The sequence below is a fragment of the Clarias gariepinus genome, chromosome 24, assembly GCF_024256425.1.
Source record: "Clarias gariepinus isolate MV-2021 ecotype Netherlands chromosome 24, CGAR_prim_01v2, whole genome shotgun sequence".
Taxonomy (NCBI): domain Eukaryota; kingdom Metazoa; phylum Chordata; class Actinopteri; order Siluriformes; family Clariidae; genus Clarias; species Clarias gariepinus.
Window position 1 is genome coordinate 19,509,537 of NC_071123.1, and position 10,089 is coordinate 19,519,625.

Here is a 10,089-nt window from a genome sequence, read left to right on the forward strand (position 1 = left end):
CTGAGAGGTTGTGAGCGCCGACTTGTGGTTGTACAGCGAAACTGAAGTAAAGCGCAAAGATAAATGTGTAGTACACAATTGTGCCTGTCATTTTGTTTATGTGAATGACACTTTACACATTTGTCACTATTAATCTGCAACGTCGAATTCAAAACACAGGTGTGCAAATCGATAGATGCAGCTTTTCACATCAGAGCTGTGAGTATAAATTTCAACGATAATGACAGTACAGTGCATCTGCGGCAAGAGCTGCAAAAACGAGAGGGGCTTAAGAATCCATCAAGGCAGGATGAGATGTTTGAAAGCAGCAGTGACGACGACACACCGCACAGGAGTCACAACTCCTGGTAAGACGCAGGAGGAGCCAGGCCTGGAGGCAAACCACAGTGCCCAGAGCCTCCTAGTGGCGCCAACACCTGCTGCCAACCACTCGCATGCCATGCAAAGCTGCCCTCAAGTGATAGCATCTCCTGACAGCACACAGAGCCCCCAACGCCAGCAAGCGGCAACGACAAGAAATGACTGTGGCCCTTTGGCTCAACCGAGGATCCAGTGGCCTCAATCCTCAAAGAAAGCTGAGTGGCACCAGTTCGATGAGGACGTGAACCAGATCCTGAAAGTGACATGCAAGGGGGATGTAGATCATCGACTATTAACAATGACCACACTCATAGTGAACATTGCAGCTGAGCGATTCGGAACGGTGACATCCAAACCCACTCTATCGACATACACTCCAAGTCACAGAGTGAGGAGAATCAAAAGTCTCAGGAAAGAACTCAAGCTATTGAAGAGGCAGTACAAGGCAGCAGGAGAAGTAGAGAGGGTTGGTCTTGTAGATCTGAGAGGAATCCTAAGGAAACAACTCTTGACCCTTTGTAGGGCAGAGTCCCACAGGAGGAGGCGGAAAGAGAGAGCAAGGAAGAGGGCAGCATTCTTGCCCAACCCTTTCAAGTTGACCAAGCAGCTCCTTGGCCAAGAGAGGACTGGCCAACTCACCTGCTCCAAGGACGCTATTAACAACCACCTTAAGGCTACTTATTCTGACCCAAATAGAGAACGACCGCTAGGGCCATGCGATGCACTGCTGACACAACCAGAGCCTACATCAGATTTCAACCTGAAGGAGCCCTGCCAGAGTGAAGTGGAGGAAGTGGTGAGGAGAGCAAGGTCAAGCTCAGCACCAGGCCCAAGTGGAGTGCCTTACAAGGTATATAAGAACTGCCCGAAGCTTCAACACAGGCTCTGGAAGGCCCTGAAAGTTATCTGGAGAAGAGGGAAGATTGCCCAGCCATGGAGGTATGCTGAGGGAGTGTATATCCCTAAAGAGGAGAAGTCTGAGAACATCGACCAGTTTCGGGTCATCTCTTTGCTTAGCGTGGAGAGCAAAATATTCTTTAGTATTGTGGCCAAGAGACTCTCCTACTTCCTGTTGAGCAATAGATACATCGACACGTCTGTGCAGAAGGGAGGTATACCGGGGGTCCCAGGTTGCCTGGAACACACAGGCGTGGTAACTCAGCTCATTAGGGAGGCAAGAGAAAGCAGGGGGGACCTGGCTGTGTTGTGGCTAGATCTCACTAATGCCTACGGCTCAATACCCCACAAGCTGGTGGAGGTCGCATTGGAAAAGCATCATGTACCCCAGAAGGTGAAAGGCCTCATCCTGGACTATTACAGCAAGTTCAGCTTGAGAGTCTCCTCTGGCCAGTTAACATCAGATTGGCACCAGCTTGAGGTAGGGATAATCACTGGTTGCACCATCTCAGTGACCCTCTTTGCCCTGGCAATGAATATGATGGTCAAGGCAGCCGAGACAGAGTGCAGAGGCCCCTTCAGCAAGTCCAGAGTAAGGCAACCTCCCATCAGAGCTTTCATGGATGATCTTACAGTGACAACGACCACGGTACCAGGAGCAAGATGTGTCCTCCAAGGGTTGGAAAGGCTTATGGCATGGGCACGCATGAGCTTCAAACCTGCAAAATCCAGATCCTTGGTGCTAAAGAAGGGGAAAGTCACAAATGAATTCCGCTTTAGGCTGGGACAGCATCAAATCCCATCAATCACTGAGAAACCAGTAAAGAGCCTCGGGAAGGTCTTTAACTGTAGCCTCAATGACAGAGACTCCATCAGGGAAACCAGCACTGACATGGAGGGCTGGTTGAGAGCAGTGAATAAATCAGGGCTCCCAGGAAGATTCAAGGCTTGGGTTTACCAACATGGAATCTTCCCAAGACTCCTCTGGCCCCTGCTCATCTATGAGGTCCCCATGACTGTGGTTGAAGATTTTGAGCAGAAGGTGAGCAGCTATCTACGTAGATGGCTGGGATTGCCACGTAGCTTGAGTAACATCGCCCTGTATGGGAATACCAACAAGCTTAGACTCCCTTTTGGCTCAGTCAGGGAGGAGTTCATTGTGGCACGGGCACGGGAACACCTGCAGTATTCTGGATCCAGAGATGCGAAAGTGTCCGGGGCAGGGATTGTCGTTAGGACAGGGAGGAAGTGGAGGGCAGCAGAGGCAGTCCAGCAAGCTGAAACTCGGCTGAAGCACAAGGCCATCCTTGGGACAGTAGCGCAAGGCAGAGCCGGACTTGGGAGTTTAACAGCAACCCGGTACGACTTGGCCAGCGGGAGGGAGAGGCAGAGGTTGGTGCAGGAGGAGGTGCGTGCTTCAGTTGAGGAGGAGAGAACCAACAGAGCAGTGGCCATGCGGCAGCAAGGTGCCTGGATGAAGTGGGAGCAGGCGATGGAGCGGAATGTCACCTGGAAGGACATCTGGACATGGAACCCCCAGAGAATCAGGTTTTTGATACAGGGGGTCTATAACATTCTTCCCAGCCCATCTAACCTGTACACATGGGGCAGAGTAGAGACATCGGCATGCCTGCTGTGTTCCAAGCCAGGGACGTTAGAACACATCTTGAGTAGCTGCTCCAAGGCATTAGGCGAGGGCCGGTATCGGTGGAGACACGATCAGGTCCTTAAATCAATAGCTGATGCAATCAGCAAGGGGATCAAGGACAGCCGATACCGCCAAGCCACAGCCAAGGCCATTCACTTCATCAAGGAAGGACAAAGGCCAGAGGAAACATCAAAGAGCTGCTCTGCTGGGTTGCTTTCCACGGCCCGAGACTGGGTGATGTCAGTTGACCTAGAGAGGCAACTGAGAATTCCACAACACATTACCCAGTCTACATTGAGACCTGACATCATTTTGGTCTCTGAGGCCACAAGACAGTTAATCTTGCTGGAGCTAACAGTGCCCTGGGAGGAGAGGATGGAGGAGGCTCAGGAGAGGAAGAGGGAAAAATATCAGGAGCTAGTGAGCAGTGTCGGATGAATGGGTGGAGGACCAGGTCTATGCCAGTGGAAATAGGCAGTCGGGGATTTGCCAGCCAGACCCTAAGCAAGGCCTATGGTACACTGGGCATAACAGGCATCAACCGAAGAAGAGCCATAAGTAGCAACGTGGAGGCAGTCGAGAAAGCATCCAGATGGCTCTGGTTGAAGAGGGGAGAACGGTGGGGGCGGTAGCATGCCACTTGGACACAGGCCGGGGTCTGATCAGCCTCGGTCGGGTCGCCTGGAGGAGAGTGTCTGTTGTAAGACCCAAAACACCCCGGGAGTCCAGGAAACAACACTGATGATGTGTCCAAGGTTGTGCATCAGAAGATGTTTTTCTGTAAAATCAACTTACAAATACAAATATCAATTTTACAAGTTCTCACATTCGAATTGGCAAGCTCTCGGGTCTTGCTACTGTTTTACCTTCATAAAAACTAGACAACAATCAGTCATCACACACAGTAAATCTGTATAATGTAGCATTGTGCTAATATACCGCTAGTTCCCCTTAAGGAACAGAAATATCTTGTGATTTATTGGAAAATACTACTTTCTGATATCTGCATGTATTTACCAATATACAGTATGTCAGTATATGTGCATTTCCCCATGTGTATTTTAAATCTATATTTAAATATTCTGTAATATATCCATGTGCTATTGTAGTACATAAAGGAATATACAGAATATCAGATTCCCACTTCCTTTAATTAAAAACACAGACATTTATCAATGTAAAAAACTGAACAGATAACAGAATGATGTGCTTTGCTACTGCCTCGTCTATATATTGGTTACGACAGCATATGATATGTCGCAGTAGACTTGGGAAGATGTGTGATCTCGTTCTGTTTTTCTCTCTTTCACTCCTAAATCCCTCTCTCCTATTATAGAAGTTTTATAAATGAAGTGAAGGACTTCTGTTCTCAGTTCAGTCAGGTTGTCTTTATGCTGTGTGCATTAACATGGCTTACTACTGTTAGCTTAAAGAGACTAAACGCTAGGCCGAGTCAACTCTTCAATGCTTGCAATTGAAAAAAAAAGAGTGATGGCAATTATTCTGTCTACAAGCACTGAACACTGTTAAAGCTCTGATTTATGTTTATTGTGAAGTGTCAGGAAATGTCATGTCACTCTGTGTTTCAGTAAGAACACAATTATGAGTCACAGCTTATGAAAATAATCCAAAATACTGATATGTTATATTTTATTCTTATATGATTCTGTATGAGATTCTGATGGAGTCTGGCAGTGGTGTGTGTTATATGTTACATGTTTGTTGTGTCTTTTACTCGACATGGTAAACGTCTCTGTCTACATTATTGCAGTGCAGTGGGGTTACACACAGGTGCATTGTGGGAAAGAAGCTGACTGATGGAAGTGGAATCTCACTGAGTACCTTCACATTAATATTATCTTATAATGTTTTTATGTTTTTATTTGCTTTCTGAACCACAATGTTATATTTATATGTTTAGTAAATGACTCATAAGAATAATCATAAGAATAAAGTCGAGTTATTTACTTACCCGTGCTGAAGGTGCCGTGTAAAACAACAGAGAGAAATGTACAGAAATGTTAGATAAAATACAAAGGGAACAACTTCCTGAGAGAATAGCTGCTACAAAATGTTCCTTACACTACAATCGTAATATTTCTGACAAAAACACAGCTGATGAATATTTACAGGTAACATAAAAAATTCATCAATGCATTTCTCATTCTCACATTTCTATGAAATTGAGCGAAAAAAATAATTATTTTCTTACCTTTTTTATCTAATTTTAAGCATTGTGCATATTAAAGTGATATCGATCTTTGAATACTGAGTGTGTGTTTCATGTACTGAGATGAGAAGCACAAATGATGATGTAGAGTTTATACAGTGTGGAGTTCAGGAACACTTACTTATCACTACTGTAATCTCCTCTGTTCTGTCTCCATCAGTGACCTGACACAGGTAATGTCCTCTATCTGACTCTGTACAGTCTCTCAGCTGTAAGAAGACGTTTCCTCTTTCCAGGTCCTGAATGAACAGACTCACTCTGCCCTCGTAACGTCTCCCCTCTTTCACCTGTCTGTTCTTATAGACACAAACACAGTCTGTCTCCTTAAACCACCGGATCTCCATGTTAACAGCACTGATTTCAGGAGACAGACGACACGAGAGAGTCACAGCAGAGTGATTATACCGCTCTGTACCACTGGGACGAATAAGTTTAAACTCATCTGTGTAGAAACACACACACACACACGCACACACACACACACACAGTTAGTTTAATCTTCAATAAATAATACAGATAAAATGATCTCTGTAAATGTAACTTACTGTTTGCAGTCGCCATCTTTCTCTTTTTGTAGGTTCAAACTAATAAAATCCTAAACACACACAGAAAGAGAGTGTCATCCTTTTAAACAACTTAACTAACACAAACACACTGTTAAAAAGCACATTTCCACAGTGTATTTGGAGGATTAGTTTAAAAGGTTATTGAGTCGTTGGTGACTAACATGTACTTTAGCATGATGCTAACTCCTCTTACCTTTTCTGTTCCTCATATAAACATATCTGCTGCTTTAGCTGAAGTCTGTCCACATTTCACAGCGGCTCATCTTCACTGTTTACCTAATTACAGTTTAATATCATGTTTAAATTTAATGTCTAAATAAATGTATAAACACACACATTCCTCCTGTTATAAACTGTTGTAACAGTAAGTGTAGCAGCGCCGTTGCTCTGTTTCCGAGTTCAGAATTACTTTCACTTCCACCTTCATTACAGAGAACTGAGAGATAACCCTGCCGCCTGTGCTCAGCATTTAGTTACTTAATAAACTAATATGTAATAATTTTTTAATACACTGTGTACAACATTATGTATTTTATTGTATGAAAATAACAGCTGTACATTTTTAAATCTATCTATCTATTTATCTATCTATCTATCTATCTATCTATCTTATTCATTCTGTGCATTTCTTCTATATATCTTTATGTAATGTACATTGTATTTGTTTATATATCTATTTATTAATTCAATTTCTTCTTCTTACCATTTACAGTAAGAGTGTTTAGTGTGAGGTTTTGGAGGAAAAGCTGTTTCTGTAACTTTCCTTGAATGTTGTTCTGCTTTATACTTGCGCAAATTCTGGCCCTTGTGACATTGATGTAATATGCAGAAATTATTTATTGTGTCATGTTGAAGGTGTATAACAGTGTATTTGAATAAATAATTTGGTCTGTTTCATTATTGTGGCCTGGAGTTATCATCCACTACACACCTCGCTTCCTTTAGCAAAACACCTACATCATGATTTCTAACAAACATACTCAGGATAAAAAAGATAAAAAACAAACACAAAAAAATCAATCAATGCTCCACAAAATGTGACATATATATATATATATATATATATATATATATATATATATATATGCGGCGTGGGCAGGGTTTTGATTAGCTACCATCATGTTTTGCTGGAAGGGTTGTTATGTGTTCACCCGGGAAAAGGTGTTTGGGTTAGTGGCTTCGGCCAGGTTGTGTGTGTGTTAGATGTGTGTTTTATGGAGGTCAGATGTGGTGTTCTTGTGTTTACGTGCTGGTACAAAATAAATTACTCCCAGCCATTTGCATTGGGCAGCAAAGAAGCTCACTTGTCTCTCCAAGTGCCTGCTTAGCGGTGAAAAACGTTACAATATATATATATATATATATATATATATATATATATATATATATATACTCGAGATCCCAAACACATTCAGGTTAAAGTTTTGAACCATGACTCGAAGAGAAGAAGAACTGCATTTGATAAAATCATTACTTACACGATAGATGAGTTTGTCATTATGGTTACAGGATATGGTAACTTGGGTCGTATCAGGACTTAAACAAGAACTCAGTGATCTGGCTTGGAATCCCGGTCTTAAGTCCACTCCTTAAGGTATTTCTATGGATATTACACACCAAGCAATAAAGATGACAATGTATTACATATTATACATTTCCATACATGAACCATCCAGTGGAGCGGAGTGAAAGATGTGTTTAGCAAACAAACAAGTAGATGAGTCCTGACCGGAGTTCCCTTAGAGTCTAGTGTCTGGACTCATCTGATAGAAGATCAGCTACGGTAGTAGATTTTTAGGAAAGTCCTTCATCATTGGAGTGACAATCACAAGACTGTAGCTGAGCTAAAATGTTGTTGTGTTTTGATTGAGCATCATGTCCAGAGCAAGTGGGACAGCAGGGGTGTGTGTGTGTGTGTGTGTGTGTGTGTGTGGAACTGACATGTTGATGTATATTCACATTTAGGAACACCTGTGCATGGATTCTTTCACCTAAGAGCTGGACAACACTGAAAGTCTGAACTGAAGAACCTTCCAGAATATTAGAAAACTTTACTAGTTCAACTCTGAAAATTAATTCCGGATAATTCATGTGTTCAGTTATCATTTTGAAAAATAAAAAAAAGAAGGAATAAAAAGCAGGATAAAGCATGTTTATCTCATCGTACATTGATGTAATCTAAATGTAATACAATGTTGGAAAAACAGAAGGCTACCAAATGAAACAATGACATCATTATTGTAAGAAAGTCCATGCCGATAAACGAGCAACCTCATATGCGCAACCACGGCGCAGACTGACGAGCTTTAACACACAACCACAGCGCACGCGATAATTAACAAGCTGCGCTCTGCTATGCGCAGTACCATGTGAGGAAGTTAAGCGAGTGCAGTATGTGGGACTGTGTGTATGAGTATTCCGGCTGTTCAGGGATTTAATACAGCAGATTGTGCTGTGCTCATTCTTATATTTTGTTTAATAATTTAGATTACTGCGTCGGTGTGTTTATTGGAATTGTTGTTTTCTATTTTCAGAACCACACACGCACTTAGTGCATAACATACAACAAACTATAAGACTGTTTGCCTACTTGAACTGTTTATTAAACATTCTTAACTCAGCTATTGGTCTGGTTCCTGTGTCCTGGCCGACAACCAAGGGTGATTACCACACAAATAAGAGCTAGAACTAGAATACAGTCCTTCTAAGTCTCACCAACAATTATCATCATCATCATCATCATCATCATCATCATCAAAAATGAAACCAAATCAAAACCTTTATACTGAAGAAAAACATTAGTATAATTAAAACCTTTATACTTAAGCAGAAGATTAGTATAATCAAAACCTTTATGCTTAAGAAGAACATTAGTATAATCAAAATATTTCAAACACTTTTAAGCCTGGGTGTTAATCAATCAAATCAAATTTAATGACAAGTATGACTTGTTTCCCAGACTTACGGTTACAGGTTCTCAGGATATGGAAGAGAACTCCTTCAACAGAACATCCTGACTCAGGGTGTTGAGAGAAACGTTCTTCCTCACGTTCAGACTGACGGAGCGCACCAGCTCCTTGAAGAACGTTGTTTACTTGGGCTGCTCTAAATAGCGCTTGAACTGGTCCAACACATCCTGCACTGTCAGAAAAAAAGGTCCCCAAATTGCCCGTAGCATGCCTTGTTCTGTTGCTTTTGTCTGACTCTATGTTCCCCTGTTAATTTCTTTATCTTTTTTACTTTATAGACAATGACTTGAACTATTGAAATTGGACTGACTGAATCAATGATTTAATTCCCCTTTGATGGATCATTTAAAAAGCAAGCAAAGTTCCATTAACTATATTTTATTATAATACAAGGCCACGTCCCAACACACACACACACACACACACAGTGATTGAGTGAGATTCGGTGAGTTTTTGTGCGTGTTGAAGATGTCACGCACTGTACAGGTTTCTGAAGCTCCACAGAATGTTCTGGACGGTGGGAGGAGTTTAGATTTACCTCAGAACACCACTGAGACTCCGACAGAAAACAGAGGAGGAGCTGTTACCATGTGAGAGTTATTAAGTTTATATAATCCTTATTCTGATCATATAAAACTCATATTTTATTTTTCCTAGTTTTGGCTAGATTTTTCCTGCAACTGTTTTTTATTGTCACTTACATAGTTTAGATTAGCATGTAGTTAACACTGCTAATCATGCTAACACACTGCCTTATGTAGCTTACAGATGTGGCGATTAAGAAGGCGCGCTTTTTTCCCGCAAAACGGTGCAATTCATTCAAGCAACATTCGAGAACTTAAATAAATATATTGTGCTAGTCACCAGATGGTGCAAAAAAGGACTTTATCTAAAAGCCAGACCAAGTACAACGAAGAATTGTGTATAATTATAAAACAATATTGTTTCCAATGCTGAATTTTATTTTGTTTTGTTTTTACAATAGATCCTTCATGATGGATATTTTTGTATGTGCTTTAAATATACACTAAAAAATAAACACTGCCTTTTGCAAAGTGAAAGTGAGTGCCGTTAATCAAAAGGCTGATATACGCGTGCGCAGATATGAGCAGAATTATCAATAAAACTGCAGACATACTTCCTCAGTAATGCAACAAGCAAATATATAGTCTACTTGCTAAGTACAACTCCGAGGTGACACCTGCAGACCCCCAGTTACTTCAAGTCAAGTCAAGTCAAGTCGCTTTTATTGTCACATCACGTTACTGGTACACTGGTACTGTACATGTGAGTGAAATTCTTATGTGCAAGCCACACAAGCAATAGTGGTGTACAATTATAAGAATAAATATACATACTGTATGGATAATATAGTAGTATAAATATTGTGCAAGTATTATAAAAAAAAAAATTGTACAA

At 41.5% G+C, this 10,089-nt stretch overlaps 1 pseudogene; it reads left to right on the forward strand.

The window, feature by feature from the left end:
* Positions 1-658: 658 nt before the first annotated feature.
* Positions 659-3,647, forward strand: LOC128512610 (uncharacterized; annotated as a pseudogene).
* The last annotated feature ends 6,442 nt before the right edge of the window (positions 3,648-10,089 follow it).